General features: G+C 43.6%; 1 protein-coding gene across 3 annotated transcripts in view; it reads left to right on the forward strand.

The window, feature by feature from the left end:
- Window positions 1-15359, forward strand: part of lsamp (limbic system associated membrane protein) — an 834470-nt gene that overhangs the window by 641573 nt on the left and 177538 nt on the right. The gene's annotated exons all lie outside the window — the stretch shown is intronic.

Below are 15359 nucleotides of genomic sequence, written 5' to 3' on the forward strand. Positions count from 1 at the left end.
CTAATGAAATTCCTTTCAAAGGAGACCAGATTTCTTCAAGGCCTTGGATTTTCCATTGTAGAAGGGCTGTTTGTTGACACTGTTCACTATCTTTAGTCAAGTTTAGCTGTTTTTCTTTGACATTTCTGTCAAACAAGTCAGTTCAGGGTAAAAAAGAAATACCATGAAGTGTTGTAAAAAACCCTATACATACTAAGAATGATCATTTTTTAAATATCCAACACATTTGGACTATAGGAAGGAGGTTTTGTTGGCACCTATGGATGCAAATATGCATCAAACCACTTTGGCTCCAAAATTAGCTTAATTTACCATCTGCTTGAAAGCAAAAACTTTGGTGATGATTTTTTCACCTCTTTTTTTCAAAGTTGGAAATACATTCAGGCGTTATGTCATCTTTTTTGCACTGGTGGCTACATCAGCAAACCATGGCGTGAAATGTATCATCAACCCCAATCAAACCTGCTCTAGTCTGATCTGAATTCCCCTTAAAGACCAACTCTGATGAAAAGTGTGTTTTTAGTGTTTTTAACATGTTCTTGTATAATTTTTCTGTTGATAGAGGACATTGATAAAGAAAATTAAGCTCAAAATGGCATTTCTGAGTATTTCTTTATGCAAATCGTTGTGAATCAAGAGCAGTGTTGCAGTGATGTAGAAACTACAATCTGTCGGCCACATCTCCCTGCTCCATTCTGATGTATCCACCTGCAGACAAATAGATCCAAGAATGTCTTTGTTTTCTTCGTCTGAGGTGGAATCTGGATCAAGAATGTACGGCTGCATAGCTCCAATAATGCTCGCCATTTTTTGTTGCATCGGGGATGTTAGGTTGTTGTTGTAAGGGACTGTAAGCTAGTGGGAGAATGTGTGCACAGAATGATGATGTGAAGGGAGGGTAGGCTCAATCCATACGAACAGTTCAGCCTACAACTCAGAGGTGAATTTCCAATGTTCCGCTCTGCACAAACTTTGTCCTAGAAATTAACACCGGTTTTCGATTTTACCCAAAAATAGCAAAATCATAATTAAAAGACCACTGGGAACGCTTTAAAAGAAGAACTGACATTACGTCACTGACCCCTTAAGACTGAGATTTTCCTTTTTCTTAACTGCTTAATCATTTTTTAATTTTGTTAGGACATATGTCTGGTGTCATAACATCCATAAGCCTTTGCAGCCTGACAGCCTAATCTTTAAATTGGCCAATGGTGTGAACTGCCACATCTGCTGGGATTAAAGCCTAGTGCAGCTCCATAACTGTATCAGTGTGATGACTCCCATATAGTCTCTAGAAGCATCCCTCACACCTGGAGGAATTATAAATCCCCTCTTAGCCATCATCATTTTTGAGACATTAAGTTTCAATTCAATTAAATTCAATTTTATTTGTATAGCCCAAATTCACAACAACGGTCGTCTCGATGGGCTTCGTACCGGTAATTGTAAAGTAAACGTACAATCAAAAGAATCATGAATAAAAATAATTCAATAAAAACTTAAACTTTACTTTAACTAAACAGACTAAACTAAACTAGGCATCCCTGCCCTTAGACCCCCCATTCACGGTAAAGAAAAACTCCCCCCAAAAAAACGGATTCCGGAAAAAACGGAGAAACCTCAGGGTTGTCCACATGAAGGAGGGATACTCCCCCAGGAAGGACAGGCGATGTACCAGAACTCTTAGAGAGAATTAGCTAATCTCACTCTACAACTACATGTTAAATAGTCCAGCAGATGGAGTGGGGGGACGGCTGGGTGCAAGAGACGAGCCAGAGGTAAGTAGAGATGAGGTACACGGTCAGGTACAGGAGCACGGATGAGCCAATTGGAAAAAGGGACAGTACATGAATCGCACCGCACCAAACAGTGGCACAAAGAACTAAATGATGAATAATGATAGGGGAGAGGAGAAGTAGATGAGAACAGAGAACCCTAGTGCACCATAGTTTCCCCAGCTTCAAAGTTCTAGCACCATAATAACAATGTGTTTAAATTAAACACCTTAACATTAAGTTAAATAATCTCTGAATACTAACTAGTCTGACAGTAAGCCTGTCCAAAGAGGAATGTTTTCAGTCTAACTTTGAATGCAGAAACTGAGTCGGCCTCTCTTACATGAGCTGGGAGTTTATTCCATAAAACAGGGTCTTGGTGGCTAAACGCTCTACCTCCAACCGTACTTTTACTAATTCTAGGAACCACAAGCAGTCCTGCATTTAGTGAGTGAAGTGTTCTGATTGGATGGTAAGGCACTATGAGGTCTTTGATTTAGGACAGGGCCATTCCATGTAAGGCCTTACAGATTAACAGGAGGATCTTGAACTTGATTCTAGAATCAACTGGAAGCCAAGTTGAAAAGTTTGAGTTGTATGCAATTTTAAGGACTGCTTAATGCTTTGTTTATGCTTATGTGTTTAAACTTTGACATGTTAAGCTACGCAGACACTGGCGATGTGACGCACGTTCAAGAACGTGCTAAATACTGGTTCTTAAAAATGGGCATAGCCCATGATGTTTACACTGGACAAGCAGGGAGGGGCTCCTCATTTTGTTTTCCCACTGTTTAGTAGTCCATGTCCGCCACCTAGAAGAGGCTTGGTGTGAAATGTCACAGTTTTGCAAATCTGGTGTATGTTGCTCCAGGCTTTTTCTTTCCCAGCTCTATTCTGACAGATATTAGACTTGGTGACACAGAATTCCAGCTGGACAGAAACCACAATTAATTATTTCTCCTCCATGATCAATTTTTGAACTGTTGAGACTTCCTTGAATTAAAAGTGACACCATCCATACGTCACTACCAATTCTGACCCTGAGTGGACAAAATTTGATGTGGTTTCACTGTGAATGCACATTTAGTGGCCATTTGTTCTGTATGAAGAGCCTGAAAGCGGTCGTAGAAACTTGCGTAGCGATGTGTAAACGTGAGAGTTTTGAACCTTGAAACCCAAAGCGCATTTTTACGTGGATTTACATCGACTTTTCATATGAAGTGGCTGCCTGAACATGCATTGCCCAGGGTGATGTGAAGGTTGTGTGTGTTTAGACAGAGTTGGAGTTGTAAGCAGAAGTGAGAATGCCAAAAATAAAAAAGAAATTGATGTTTTATACATCAAATAACCTAAATGTGTCAAAAAAGCTGGTTTGTTTCTGTTTTCAATCATAACTATACTTTTGCGAGTTTAAAAAGACACAATATCGTAAAAAATAATCTGCTGTGAAAAAATATGAAAGTCAATGTGCAGCTGTAATGATACTATGTACATAACCATATAAACAAATGGAAAAATGGCCTCTTAACCCTTGTGCTATCCTATGGGGTCAAGCAGTGGCGGTTTTAGATATGGGCAATGTGGGCGGTTGCCCAGGGCGGCACTTCATAGGGGGCGGCATTTGACGTGCCCGATGCGTTACACATAATGTGCTACTATATTCAAAGAAGAAGCTTGGAGCTTTTAATTTGAAATTGCTTCAGCTGCCGACACTTTACGCTTTTATTTAGACACATCAGACTCTTTATTTATTTATTTATTTATTTTTAACTTGTCCTGTCCAACAGCTAGGCAGGCAGATGAGAGCTGAGGGCCTCTTGTGTTGGACATATTTTACTTTAACAAGAGGGGTTATTAATCTTCAGACAAACCAAAGGTATGACTGAATAAACCCCTTTTGTAATTGAGGCCAAACTTTATTCATTTCAACCATGTTTGAAAATCTTTGGTGTTGGACCGGACGGAAAAGGAAAGAAGGGAAGAAGAGTGAGGGATGTTAGAGAGGGGGGGGGGGGGGGGTGATAGTGAGAGGGGGGGTAAGACCATGAAGCAGCATAGAGCAGACAGGTTTACTGGTTGTTTATCATTACGGTTCAAATGTAGTACAAAAAGGGCGGGGCCTGTTCGCACACACTCAAATGTTATCAACACACCTGCTAGCTGCAAAAAATGTTCACGTCAACATGTACACAAAACAGATAGTGTTCACGAACGCATACCTATGCCTTTAAACCAACTAGTGTGAAATCTTTCATTCATTCAATCATGCAAACTATTAATGCAAAGGTGAGCTAACACCTGTGCTCAGGTGAGTGTTTATGTTCTTCTAAAATGGATGGTGGAATGTGAAAAGAAGGAGGAGGAGCACCCAGCCACTCCCACACCCAGACCCCCGCCGCAGCAGCAGCGGCAGCCGGAATTCCCCCAACGCCACACGGGAACAGGCAGGGAACAACCGCCCCCCGGGCGACCAAGACCGCCACCCAGGCCAGGGCCAGCAGGACCACCGCGAGGCCCCCAGAGCCAGAGAGCAGGGAGGCGCGGAGGGAAAGAGAGCGCCGCCCCAGCCCAGCCAGGAAAGCAGCCCCCCGCCGCGCCGGAAGAGCCCAACGCAGGGCCCCACCGGAGAAGGACGCCCACAGCCCCAGACGAGCACCCCACCACCACCCAGGACTTCCGGGCATCCCCCTGCCCCAACCCCAGGTACGAGCCAGGACCCCCCAAGGGAGACCCGCTCCGCACTCCAGGCAGCCACCCACCCGGCCCACAGTTGGTCCAGGGAGGAGCAAGGCAGGGGCCCGCCGCCCCCGCCCAGGAGGGGGGAACCCCGGGGAAAAAAGGGTGGCCCACAAGGGGTGTTATAAATATGGCCCGACCACGCTCCGTCACTGTTGGAAGTTTGGCGGGGCCCAGCGCTCAGGGGCAAGGACCAGGACCCACCCCCCAGGGACACGAACACCCAGACTCTTAAGAATGTCTTCATCCTATTTCCTCTTCACACTTATGGTGCACAAAAAAAAAAAAAAAAAAGATGAAATAACTCAGAGTGAAACAACGTAAAGCAGGCACATGAAAAGGAATTAGGCGGAACAAACACCCGTGTTCATCCCAATTTCGTCAAAAGCAGGCAATGGGGATTATTTCCCACAGTTCCTTGCTCCCACACAGCAGACCCTACGCGCAAGTGACCACCGCCCTCTGCTGCAAGACGCTTGCGGCCACACCTCTTTGCGGTAGTCTTTGGAACATAAGTTAAAAAAACTCGAGAGGGGAGCGCAACTCGCCGGTGGCTGGCTGAATCACACTAACAGGTGATTGGGAGTCTTTTTCTATCTGACAATCAACTCTGAGCCGCAGCTGCGCCTCCCGTCATAGAGACAGAGCCGCGTGTGTCAGAGGGAAGGGGAGGGGAGGGGTGGGGAGCGCAGACCATTTTTAGGGCCCGAGCACGGAGTGCAAGGACCCTATTGTAATTCGAATGTTTATTATTATTATTAGGGCCCGAGCACGTAGTGCAAGGACCCTATTGTATTTACTCGGATTATTAGGGCCCGAGCACGGAGTGCAAGGACCCTATTGTATCTGTTAGGTTTATTATTATTATTTTTCTTCCGCCGGAAGAATCGCATTTTTGAGGCCTTTAACATACCCCAAAACTCACCAAATTTGGCACACACATCAGGAGTCGCGAAAAATTTCATATTTTATGAGAAATTGGCATGGGCGCGCAAAAACGGCTCGACAGCGCCACCTACAATGACTTTTGTCCCGACGCCCCGCATACGCTTTAACGTACAAGCTTGATTTTTTCAGGGCATGTTCATCAGATGGAAACCTACAAAAAAGTCTGTAGGTACCAAGCTGTCAGTTGCACAGGAAGTCTGCTATATTGATGTCAATATGTCATTTTTGCTCTATTTTGGACATTTGCAGGCCTCCTTCTAGAACGAACTCCTCCTAGAGATTTGTGAATAATGACTCCAAACTTTGGTTTTGTAAAATAAACACATGTCCGATGTTAAATTGCGAAGCTTTTAAGTTTTTACGGTTGTTTGTGACCGTGGCGGCGCGTAGAAATTCGACGTTGTTTCGAAAACACGCCATGAAAAGAAAAATGGCCATTACTCAGCCATGCATAATCCAATCTGATCCAAAATTGATGTGCATGATTGTAGTCTGACTCTGAACACATCTGCAGTGAAAAAATCTGGAAAAAGTGTAGCGCCACCTGCTGGCAAGAGGAAATGACATGTTTTACTTGGAGCATCACTACTCCGAGTAGGATGAGCCGACACACCTGAAAATGACGTCCACCTGTTGAAAAGCCATTGAAGTTTACTCTGACAAAAAACCATAACTTTCAATGCGGGGGTGTGGTCGTGACAGAGCGGCAAAGTTGGGCATCTCGCTATGCACACAAAAGTTGCTCTCACGTGCACATTCCTTGTCCAATCTCACTGAAATTCAATGGATATGATGAAGCTTCTATTCTGAACCCATGGATATGACAATCTTGGACGAGCTCTATAGCGCCACCTAGTTATTGCATTGGGCACATTCTGCCCTGTATTTTCTCTTTGCTTTGTCCGATGTGCATGAAATTAAAACTGGAGATACTCAGAAGGGTCCTCTCTCATCATGTAAAGTTTCATGGGTGTACACCTGACGGTGCCTGCGTAACAGGAAGTGGTCGATTATGTGCACCCAAATAATAGAAATTTATTATAAATCAGCCGTTTGTCTCAGGAAGCTGAGATTTCAGAATTAGATGCCTTTAATAACCTCCAGCTTTGATATGTAACACTATAGGGTCTACGAGAAACTTCATCACTTGATTTTTTTAATGAAATTTTGGACTGAACAAAGATTTTTAGCATAAATTCTGTTTAGGTTATCAGCACCAAGAATTCAACTTTCATAGGCATTTATGTGCTACTGCTTCCTAAAAAAATTCAGAATTATTGAAGTTACAGGTGACATCTTAGAGAGCATTACATCCAAAAAGGTCCGAAAACGTCTTTTTAGGCAAAACTACAAACACCTATTTTTTTTCATAACTTAATCATCATATATCAACACCATTTATTTTTTTAAATGTAGGGATCTGTGTTTGCTGCCTTCCATATTTTTTTCAGAAGTCCAGATGAAACAGATGATTTTAAAAAAATCCTGATTCATCCCAAAACCTGTGCTTTTTCCGTCTGGACTCCAAACAAGTGTGTTTTAAAATTACTTATGCTTCAAATATCCACACCAAGTTTCACACGCATATAGCTGAACATGTCTAAATGCTTCTTGAATATTCTTTACAGATATAAAATGAACTGGTCAACTGTAGGATGTCATTTCCTCTTACATGCTTAAGTCTTTTCCTCATGCTGCAGCCTGCTCCTCAATCATCCCTGTTGCTGGAGTCAAATTTCACCCCCCCCCCCCCCCCACACACACACACACACACCAGCTGCCAGTTCATATGCTAACTAACCCAGAAGTGAGGTGACAAGAGTTTAGACACAAGAGGGAGGGCAGACTGCTTTTTCATTTGTTTTGTATGTCTTTCATAGATTTTTATGAATAATCATTGCTTTTCTAGTCATGTAAAATGCAATTAACCTAATATTTTATCTTTTTTTTTTACAAACAAAACATATGAATGTGCTCCAAAACAAAACCCAACTCTCAGTACAGTTCTACAGATGTAACATAAGACTTAGACAGTAAATGTCTCTTTTATCCTTTTTTAATCAATGCTGCAACTTCTTTTCCTTAATATAAATCCAATGAAATTAAACTACAAAACCAAAAAACACAACGTATAGCAAATTTCTCTAAATAAATTATGTGTATATACAATATGTAGCACTTTTAAACAAAATAATAACAAATCCTTCCAATACAAGCACAGAAAAATGGAACACAAAATTTAAAACCCACATTTGAAATGGCAATTTTAAAAAGATAATTTTTTCAGCCTGCTAAAAGTGCACAATTGTAAAAGCTCTTTTATATAGACAACTGTTTGGTTGCTTAGAGCTCTAAATATAAAAACAATGCCTTTATGGACGTGGCACGGATGGCACGGATGTTCAGCAGGGTAAACCCCAGGAAAGCGGCGGGACCTGATGGAGTTCCCGGAAAGGTTCTGCGGGCCTGCGCCGATCAACTCTCCCAGGTCTTCACAAAAATCTTCAACCTGTCGCTAGCTCAGGCTTTCATCCCTGCTTGCCTGAAGTCATCCACTATCATCCCGATACCCAAAAAGTCCTCATCCACAGCCTTCCTCACGGACTTCCGCCCAGTTGCACTCACTGCTGTCATCACAAAGTGTCTGGAGCGGCTGCTCCTGGGACACATCAAAGACTCCCTCCCTCCAATCTTCGTCCCCCACCAGTTTGCTTACAAAGCAAACAGATCAACGGATGATGCCATTTCCATCACCCTCCACACTGCGCTGAGCCACCTGGAACACAGAGACACCTACGCCAGGATGCTCTTTGTGGACTATAGCTCAGCCTTTAACACAATCATTCCTGACATTCTGGTCAACAAACTGTCTGAACTAGGACTCCACCCACTCACCTGCTCGTGGATCAAGGACTTCCTGACAAACAGACCACAGACAGTCAAACTTGACCCCCACCTCTCCTCCACCCGGACGCTGAGCACAGGCTCCACACAGGGATGTGTGCTGAGTCCTCTGCTGTATACACTGTACACAGCAGACTGCAGACCAGCCCACACCAGCAACACCGTGGTGAAGTTTGCAGACGACACTACTGTGGTGGGGCTGATCTCTGGGGACGACGAGACGGCCTACAGAGACGAAGTCCTGAAACTCTCAAGGTGGTGTCAGGCTAATAACCTCATCCTGAACACCACCAAGACCAAGGAGATCATCCTGGACTTCAGAAAAAACAGAACAGATCCACCCCCACTCTACATCGATGGAAACTGTGTGGAGAGGGTCCACAGCTTCACCCTCCTGGGCACCACCATCTCTGCTGACCTCACATGGTCTAACAACACCATGACTGTCATCAGGAAGGCCCAGCAACGCCTGCACTTCCTGAGAAAACTTAGGAGGAACGACGTCAGCCAGGAGCTGCTGGTAACGTTCTACCGCTCAACCATTGAGAGCATTCTGTCCTATGGCATCACAGTGTGGTTTTCCCACTGCACTGAAGCAGAACGGCAGAGTCTGCAGAGAGTGGTAAAGACAGCGCAGAGGATCATCGGCTGCCCCCTCCCCTCACTGAAGGACATTTACCAGTCTCGCTGCCTCAGCAGAGTGACTAGCATCACCACTAACTCCACCCATTCTGCTTTCCCTCTGTTTGAACTGCTGCCCTCTGGAAGGAGGTACAGGTCCATCAGAACCAGGACAAACAGACTAAGAAACAGCTTTTTTCCACAGGCAATTATCATACGGAATGCACATACGTCCACCAACCACACCTCACTCTAATTTTACTACAATGCGTGCAATATCCTGACTGTCTAACCGGGTCACTGTGCAATAACTTGATATTTATTAAGCTGTGCTCACAGCAACTCATGTAATTCCATTCTATTTTATTCACAAATATTTAATATTTAACAGTTTCTGTCCATATTGTTCATTTTTTGTTAAGAGTTTTAAATACAGTATTTCTTTTTCTATTCTATTTTTATTTTTATTTTATGTAACTCCTTCACTCCAAGGCTGCTGCAATTTCATTGTATCCCCATGTACAATGACAATAAACGATTCTGATTCTGATTATATCACTTAGACACAGATGGAGAACCATATCAACTGGATTGGTAACAGCAACAACCACCGACCAAGCCGGCAAGCCCTGGCAGAAAAGATCCCCACAAGAAACACTGCAGGCTGTTCCATAAAAAATATAGTTTTACCATTGCCTTGCAGATCACAGTTGAAGTGGTTTAGTTTTCCTAAAAAAATTCAGAATGATTGAAGTTACAGGTGAACTTTTAGACAACATTTGATCCAAAAAGGTCCGAAAACGTCTTTTTAGGCAAAACTGCAAACACCTATTTTTTTGCATAACTTATCTTTCAAATATCAGCACAAAAAAATTAAAAACGGTAGGGATCTGTGTTTGCTGCCTTCCATATTTTTTTCAGACTTAAAAGTGTAACAGATGATTTATAAAAAATCCTTTTTCATCCAAAAACCTGTGTTAAATCTGTCTAGACTTAGTATTAAAAACTCTCCAAGATGAATGTGCCTGACTCCACCTGCAGGTGGATCACAGACTTCCTGACGGACAGACAGCAGTATGTGAGGCTGGGGAAGCTCGTCTCAGATACTCGGACCACAAGCACCGGATCCCCCCAGGGCTGTGTCCTTTCACCCCTGTTACTCTCCCTGTACACAAACAGCTGCACAGCTGGTCACCTGTCTGTCAAACTCCTGAAGTTTGCTGACGACACCACACTCATCGGCCTCATCTCTGACGGAGATGAGTCGGCCTACAGGAGTGAAATAGCCAGGCTGGTGTCATAGTGCAGCGCTAACAACCTGGAGCTTAATGCTCTGAAGACAGTGGAGATGACAGTGGACTTGAGGAAGGCCCCAGCCCCCCTCCCCCCTGTCATCCTCTGTGACTCCCCGGTGACCTCTGTGGAGTCCTTCTGCTTCCTGGGAACCATCATCAGCCAGGACCTCAAGTGGGAGCAGAACATCAGCTCCATCACTAAGAAGGTCCAGCAGAGGATGTACTTCCTGAGGCAGCTGAAGAAGTTTCACCTCCCTGAAAAGATGCTGGTAGACTTTTACACCGCCATCATCGAATCCACCCTCACGTCCTCCATCACAGTCTGGTTCGCTGCGGCCACGGCCAGAGACAAGGCCAAGCTGCAACGCGTCATCCACTCAGCAGAGAAGGTGATCGGTTGCCACCTCCCGTCTCTCCAGGAGCTGCACAACTCCAGGACCTGGAGGCGGGCAGCCAGGATTGTAGCCAACCCCTCTCATCCAGGACATAATCTCTTTCGGCCCCTCCCTTCTGGCAAGAGGCTCCGGTCCATCAGGACCAGGACCTCGCGCCACAAGAACAGCTTCTTCCCCACTGCAGTCAGCCTGCTGAACAGTACCCCAACTCCCCCAGGTGACCCCCCCTCCCCCCCCCCGCCCACCAAAGGACTGTCGGTGCCACTTACAGGCCCCACCATCCCAGCCCATCTGTGCTCCCACTTTAATTCACCTTACTCTACTGTATATAGTGTGTTGTTGTTGTTAACTTAATTTTTAACTTATTCTTAATTGCACTATACACCAAGTCAAATTCCTCGTTTTGTAAAGTGCGCTCTACTGAACCTGGCAATAAAACTTTTTCTGATTTCTGATTCTATTAATCATTGTTTTTTATTCATTCAAAATGCAATTAAATCAATATTTTATCTTTTTTCTTTTCCTTTTTCTTTTTTTTTATCTCTTATATCCTTTTTTATAATCAATGTTTGAACTTCTTTTCCTTTCTATTGTCATGGTTTCAGTTTGTTGTCTTTTTTTTCGCTTTAGTTCTTGTTCTGTCTTGTTTGGTTCTGTTTCCTGTTTTATTTTGAAAGGTTTCCTGTCTTGTCATGTTTCTTGAGTTTTACTTCCTTTGGTCCCCATCTACCCTAATCGTGTTCACCTGTGTCTTGTCTGCCCTGTCTGTATATAAGTCTTGTCTCTGCCTTCCTCCTGTGCTGGTCCATTAACTTCTGCTCATGTTGATCACGTCTTCTTGTCTGGCGTCCATGTCCCTTGCCATGCCACAGTAAGTTTTTGTTTTTAGTTTTGTCATCCTGCTCTGCAGCGCTTTTTGTTAGTTAAATAAACCCACTTGCCCTGAACCCGTTTGCCTCCCGTCTTTGCGCCTGGGTCCTACCTGCTCTCGAGCCTCCCCCCCACACGACATCTATACATCCAATGAAATTAAACTACAAATCAACAAACACAACTGATAACAAATGTCTCTAAAAAATGATGTGTATATTTGCAGAACCTTAAAAACACCAAACAAATAACAAATGCTTCCCAATTAAAGCACAAAAAATGGAACACAAAATGTAAAACCCAAGTTAGAAATTGCAATTTGAAAAAGATACTTTTTTCAGCAGCTTTTCAAAATCAATCACCAATTCTACACTTCTGTGGATGAAACAAAGAACTCCAGAACAATGAAGCCATTTCTCTAAGTCTCTCTCACCTTCAGTTTTAAACAAGGTCTGTGAAAATCCACCATACATTGGTCACATGAACTCAGAGACCTGCTAAAAGTGCACAATTGTAAAAGCTCTTTTATATAGACAACTGTTTGTTTGCTTAGAGCTGTAAATATAAAAAAAATGCTTTTCTATCACCTAGACACAGATGGAGAACCATATCAACTGGATTAATAACAGGGTGGCATGTTTAGACAACATGAAGCTGTCCATCACATTTTTGACCTAAACATGTAAACACATCCTTGGCTCTGCGGTTAGGAAATGGTATTTGGGAATCTCTTTATACCAGGAGCCAGCCTGGCCATTGGAACATCGCCACAGTGCCCATCCAGACTGGGACAGCAACGGGGTCCACTTCAGAGCCGTGAGCTGCTGTGTTTAACTCCAGCTGTCCCAGCAAGGGAGACAACTGCAGCAACATCCACTGACCAAGCTGACAAGCCCTGGCAGAAAAGATCCCCACAAGAAAAACACTGGCTCAGGCAGGCTGGTCAAAAAAAAATTAGTTTTGCCATTGTCTTGCAGCTCGCAGATCAAGTGGTTTAGTTTTCCAGTAATGTCAGTCAAGAATGCAAGTTCAGATTCACAATGTTCATATTCACCATATTCAACAGACATCTCCTCCAATAGCACCTTAAAAATCCTGTGCTGTTTTGCTTTGCAGCTGAGGTTGTTTACGATTTTCAGAATAAGAGTCATTATATGTCCAGAGCCAATCACTTCTGCACATAAGGCCTGCTGGTGAATGACGCAGCAGTAATGCAGACATTTTGGAAAGTCTGGGTCAGCTTTACAGTGAGTGATGAAACCTGTTTGTCTATTGATCATAGCAGGAGTCCCATCTGCAGTCACTGCTACCAGCTTTTCTAATTGTACCTTTTTCTGCACAAAAACTCCTTCACCGTGTTATACATTTCAACTCCTCTTGTAGTTGTCTGTTAGGGCAGATGTGTCAGGAGTTCTTCTCTTGTGGAAACCAAAAGCTATGCTGTACTGTTGCCGTCCACAGACTCATCACACTGGACGTTAACCACCTGCACTTTGCAAGATCCCGGTCCAGCTAATTGGCCAAGTTATCAGACATAGCTGACACTCATCTAGACATTGTAGTGGAAATTGAATGAGTTCTATTGTTCTCATCCTTAGGGACAGTGATAGCAATTATCATCATTGCTTGAATTTTTTTCATGCTATATGCAAAAGTCTTTGTCCCTTAAGGCAACAGATTACAGCCCCCCCCCCCCCCCAGGCTGCTGTCGTATTAACAATAGCTTGGAGCTCCAGAATGGACAAGAAAAAACGACGAGAATGGCTCGAGCAGGGCGTTGCTCACGGGGCGGTCGCTCGTGCCAGGCGGTCGCACGTGCTCGGGCCCGCTAAATGCTACTTGTAGCTTTAATTATTATTATTATTTTTCTTCCGACGGAACAGTCGCCTTTTTGAGGCCTTTAACATACCCCAAAACTCACCAAATTTCGCACACACATCAGGAGTCGCGAAAAATTTTATATTTTATGGGAGACTGACATGGGTGCACAAAAATGGCTCGATAGCGCCACCTACAAAATTTGTTTTGGCGAGCCCCGCCACAGGCTTTGACATACAAGCTTGATTTTTTCAAGGAATGTCCATCAGATGGAAACCTACAAAAAAGTCTCTTGGGACCAAGCTGTCAGTTGCACAGGAAGTCTGCTATATTGATGTCAATATGTCATTTTTGCTGCATTTTGGACATTTGCAGGTCTCGTTCTAGAACGAACTCCTCCTAGAGATTTATGAATAATGACTCCAAACTTTGGTTTTGTAAACTAGACACATGTCCGATGTTAAATTGCAAAGCTTTTAAGTTTTTACGGTTGTTTGTGACCGTGGCGGCGCGTCAAAATTCGAGGTCATTTTGAAAACACGCCATGAAAAGAAAAATGGCCATTATTCAGCTATGCATAATCCAATTTGATCCAAAATTTATGTGCATGATTGCAGTCTGACTCTGAACACATCTGCAGTGGAAGAATCCGGAACAGGTGTAGCGCCACCTGCTGGCAAGAGGAAATGACATGTTTGACTTGGAGCATCACTGCTCCAAGTAGGATGAGCCGACACACCTCAAAATGATATCCACCTGTTAAAAAGCCATTGAAGTTTACTCTGACAAAAAGCCATAACTTTCAATGCGGGGGTGTGGTCGTGACAGAGCGGCGAAGTTGGGCGTCTCGCCATGCACACAAAAGTTGCTCTCACGTGCACATTCCTTGTCCAATCTCACTGAATTTCAATGGATATGATGAAGCTTCCATTCTGAAACCATGGATATGACAATCTTGGACGAGCTCCATAGCGCCACCTAGATATAAACAAATACATTTTTTGTCACATTTTGACCTTTCTCTTCTCTGTGCTTTGTCAGACGTTCATAAAATTACAACAGGAGATACTCACAAGGGTCTTCTCTCATTGTTTAAAGTTTCATGGGCGTACACCTGACGGTGCTTGCGCAAGCCACCGCCAAACAGGAAGTGGTTGATTGCGTTGCAGTCAGATAATTAAAAATTCATAAAAAATCAACCGTTTGTATCACTAGGCTGAGATTTCAGAATGAGATGTCTCTTACATATCTCCACCTTAGATATACAGCTCTCGCATGGGTGCACAAAAATGACTCAATAGCGCCACCTACAATGTTTGTTTTCGCGAGCCCCGCCATGTTCTTTAACATACAAGCTTGATATTTACAGGACATGTTCATCAGATGGAAACCTACAAAAAAGTCTCTTGGGACCAAGCTGTCAGTTGCACAGGAAGTCTGCTATATTGATGTCAATATGTCATTTTTGCTGTGTTTTGGTCATTTGCAGGCCTCGTTCTAGAACGAACTCCTCCTAGAGATTTGTGAACAATGACTCCAAACTTTGGTTTTGTAAACTAGACACATGTCTGATGTTAAATTGCGAAGCTTTTAAGTTTTTATGGTTGTTTGTGACCGTGGCGGCACGTCAAAATTCGAAGGCGTTTCGAAATCACGCCATGAAAAGAAAAATGGCCATTACTCAGCCATGCATAATCCAATTTGATCCCAAATTGGTATGCATGATTGTAGTCTGACTCTGAACACATCTACAGTGAAAAAATCTGGAAAAAGTGTAGCGCCACCTGCTGGCAAGAGGAAATGACATGTTTTACTTGGAGCATCACTACTCCGAGTAGGATGAGCCGACACACCTGAAAATGACGTCCACCTGTTGAAAAGCCATTGAAGTTTACTCTGATAAAAAACATATCTTTCAACGCAGGGGTGTGGTCTTGACAGAGCGGCAAAGTTGGGCGTCTCGCCATGCACACAAATGTTGCTCTCATGTGCCCATT

The sequence above is a fragment of the Oryzias latipes genome, chromosome 13 (genome assembly GCF_053564925.1).
Source record: "Oryzias latipes strain Hd-rR chromosome 13, Olatipes_Hd-rR_3.1".
Taxonomy (NCBI): Eukaryota; Metazoa; Chordata; class Actinopteri; order Beloniformes; family Adrianichthyidae; genus Oryzias; species Oryzias latipes.